Source organism: Saccostrea cucullata, unplaced genomic scaffold (assembly GCF_032062105.1).
Source record: "Saccostrea cucullata isolate Sc308-1 unplaced genomic scaffold, CSIRO_AGI_Scuc_v1 ctg8261, whole genome shotgun sequence".
In the NCBI taxonomy this organism is placed as follows: domain Eukaryota; kingdom Metazoa; phylum Mollusca; class Bivalvia; order Ostreida; family Ostreidae; genus Saccostrea; species Saccostrea cuccullata.
Genome location: NW_026925440.1, coordinates 4,357 through 8,423, shown reverse-complemented (window position 1 = coordinate 8,423; position 4,067 = coordinate 4,357). Strand labels below are relative to the sequence as shown.

Below are 4,067 nucleotides of genomic sequence, written 5' to 3'. Positions count from 1 at the left end.
GACAAATTGTCCTATAAAACTATGTGTATTACTATAACATTCATATGTGTAATAAGCATATGAAGTGTATGAGATGATAAAGATATTCAAGATATTATTAAATCACAGATTATTGGGACACTTGCATCTTTATGTGGGATATTAAGGGACCTTTAATATTTCAATTTCAAAATTTCATTAAACAATACACACATACACAAATAAAATATATTTACATTTCCAGGAAAGTAAATAATTACATTAAATATAGCATCTGAATATCTGTGTCATTTTTAGGGGGTTGTAGAAATAAGATGAAAAATAAAGGATCCAATGTATACTTCTCATACATAACAACAGTCTTCAATAGAAATTGGTAAAAAAATAAAAGTCACATTCAGATACTTTGAAGATGGTGAGAATTAATTTTTAAAGAGCTTTATCAGAAAATCATGTTCTCAATACTTGATTTGACTAGATCTCAGTTTAATAAATGGGTACATCTTATCCATAGTCAGTGTCTGACAGTAAAATGATACAATCCTGTTACTTTGTCATCCTGTAAACCACAGTCTATGATCGTACTGGTTAAATTCGTTGGAAATTATATTTATCTATGTGCTTCTTAAATCCTCCATCCATCTCCTGTTTGATTTTCTTGTTTCAGTGTTCCAAGAGAGGATATTCTGTTAGTCTTTGCATAATCTGATAGTCTTTCACCATTCTGAGAGTAGACATAGATCATTTCCATAAGCCCTCACTAGAGAATCCTGAAAAATAATAAAAAATAATATCTTAGTAAAAATTTTTTTCAATGTAATATAAGCTTGATGGAATTCTAAATATAGACAAAAAGGGTATAAAATACAAACATTTGTATACATACCTCATTTGAACATATTAACCATGGGTAACACCTCCAGTAAAGAAAAGAGTAAAAACTAAAATTCTTTGATTAGAGGAAAGATATGAATGGTTACCAGTTAAAATAAAAAAAAAGATGGCACTATTGACCTTTCTCCTATAATGGTAGAAAGGGTGATCCTAATGTTGTCAGAGATAACATAGAAAGACCCTTGATTGCAGAAGAAGCCAATGAGGAATATAACCATTTCTTACCCATAGAGGGTAAGAATTACTTGGATTACCCTGAAAGACCTTTGACTAGAGAAGAAGAAGTCAAGTTTATAGATGATAAGAGAAAACAGTTGTCAGAAAAAAAATGTTGTTAAAGACACATGAATTTTAGCCCACAAAACCATTGGAGAAGATACAAGGATTAATGGAGGAAGTCCAAACTGAACTCTTGGAAGACATTAAGGCTTATTATGAGAGTAACTTTTCCAGGGTTTGTTTATTACAAAATTATGTATTCTGATTAAAAAAAAAGAAAAAAAAGTTTTCACTTTTATTTGTTGTGCCTTTGACCATTTAAATTGACCTTATGGTCAAGATTGTGATATATACACTCTGATAATCATCTATGATGTCTCTATCATGTTTACCTCAAAAGATTGAATCAGGGTATTTGTGTTCAAAGAGCTGAAGAAACTTAATACAGACAGATCTAAGATTTTGGAAGCATACATATTAATGGGTTTAAATGAGATATAACACTTGATTATTAAATTATTAAAAAGAAAGAACACAAACTCATAGAAATGATATTGAAAGTACCTTTTATGAATAAAGTGTCATGCTCCAAGGTATTATTTTTATAAACAGGATAAGGTTTACAACAGTCCCATACACTCATAAGAAGATCTTGGGTAGTAGAAACACCAGGAAATTTTATTTCCACACAATCAGATCATCTTACATCAGTTATAAGGTTACAATCTTTATACATAGTCAAGAGGGTCATTAAGATTTCTTTTCTGGTCATCCTGATGTGCTACATTATAGTATTCTTTCCCTGTGATATAATGTTAATATTAAATGGGAAATTCAGAATTCATCAGCAATTGGAGTCAAAACTTGCTATCTTTACCAACTATGATATTAAGGAAGCTGGGGGGGGGGGGGGGGGGGGTTACAAATTAGCCATATTTAACTTATTCTATAGATATGCTATCTTCAGCTGTTAACTATCATTTGGCAAAGAAAACTTTCATACATTTTAGTTTCAAACTTTGATCATGCATTTTTGTATATATATTGAAATGGAGCTCTTCTTCTTCTTCTAAAAGGAGATCAATATAGTCTAAAAATGACCATGACCACCAAGCCCTTTTTATTTAAATATATCATTTACATATCAATTCAAAATTATAAACATGCATATGTAAAAAAAATAAAAATAAAATAATAAATAAATATATATTACAATTGTATCTCATTGAAACTTTACCTTCAAGTTTGTGTGTTTCTATGTTGGTTGACTAACTGTGTATTTCCAAAGGAAGAGCAGACAGTCTGAACTTCATAGAGAATGGATTATAGATGGTTAGGAACAATACATATCTTCCAGGTTGAGGACTGTATAGAAAATAAAACCATTTTGTTAATATGACAGAGTACTGTGTGAAACAATGCATGTTTAAAAATTGAACAAACATGTACAATGCCAAAAAAGTTCATGAAAATGTTTGTTTTTAATCTCAAAACAAATTGTTTTTAACATTAACTCCAGATGAGAAAAGTTCATCATGTTATCTTTAGATAATAAAAAAAGCACAATTACTGTATTGATATCACAAATAAAATGATTATCAAATTAATTATTTAGACACTAAAAGATTTTTTATTAACAGCAGATTCAATTTTGGTTTAATATCTGTCAGTACTGCATACAGAAAAATACATCTTTTTTAGCATCATCACAGTACAACATGTAGTCCTTAATTTTTTGAAAAGCTCATTACTAAGAAACAAAAGTGAAAATGAAAATATATGTATGCCATATATCACACATATTTAGAATCAAAACAAAAAGTAAATAACTTAGGATTAATCTTTTGTAAATTCCTCCTTTTCTCTTATTAGATTCCTAATTAATATCTCTTTGATCACCATTTAGTAAGTCTGAATTCCATGGCCATGTAACATACATAATGAATTATGAAATTAAATCATATAATTTATACAAAAGGACTTATTAATATTCTGAAGATCCCTTAATCATGTGTTAATATATTTTAGGTTAAATAAGGGTGTGCTTATATGAATGTAAGTTAGAGACAACAGATCACATAAGTATTACACAGTAATTAAATTAACCATATAATCATGCTTAAATGCAAAGATGACCTTCATAGGAAATGTATAAACAATTAAAAAAAACAAGACAAACTTACCAGAGATATCCAAATATATGCCCAATAAGTCTATCATTAAATAATCCAGTGAAATAACAAATTCTCAGCTGATCCTGAAAAAAAATCATACAATTCAGTGATACACAATTAACCTCATTTTACAATGTAAGTAAAGCAATAATTTACAGACAAAAGGGACAGAAATGTAAAAGATACCAGATGTATTTTACTAAAATTTAGTGAATATTTTTCTGATTGAAATTCAATCATAGAATGACCCATCATAGAAATATTAAATGTACTCTGAGTTACATGCAGGTTATACATGTACAAGTGTAAATCACATGAAATGAGGATAAATACAGTACATTTACATTCAAAACAGAACTTTACATAATCATGATTAAATGCAAAGATATGTCCATCATAGGAAATGTAAACAAAACAAAGACAAACTTACCAGAATTATCCAATTATATGCCCAATTAAATAATCCAGTGAAACAACATCTTAGCTGATCCTGAAAAAAAAGCATACAATATTCAGTGATACTCAATTTAATCTCATTTTACAAAGGAAGTAAAGCAACAATTGACAGACAAACAGGACAGAAAACATGTTTAAATGTAATGTGATAGTATTGATTTTATATTGATTTTAATTTATTGTATTTTTCTTTCAGATGCCATTAAAGTTATAAAATAACTTTCAATAATAAACTTGATTTAAAATAAATATGTTTTATATAAACATTAAACAAGTAATAAATAAATTTGTAACAACTTTCTATAATTAAAGTCTAGAAATCTCTAGAGCCCTAAACTTAAAACT

The 4,067-nt window shown here is 28.2% G+C and overlaps 1 long non-coding RNA gene across 2 annotated transcripts; it reads right to left on the bottom strand.

Moving 5' to 3' along the window:
* Positions 1-435: 435 nt before the first annotated feature.
* On the bottom strand, positions 436-3,759 carry LOC134268840 (uncharacterized). Of its 2 annotated transcripts, none has more exons than XR_009992442.1 (3): positions 3,697-3,759; positions 2,330-2,457; positions 436-749 (listed from the first exon to the last, which is right to left on the bottom strand). It is a non-coding gene; the product is annotated as an uncharacterized LOC134268840 (long non-coding RNA). The 2 variants fall into 2 exon arrangements; XR_009992443.1 differs by lacking the exon at positions 3,697-3,759 and adding an exon at positions 3,276-3,311.
* Between the last annotated feature and the right edge of the window lie 308 nt (positions 3,760-4,067).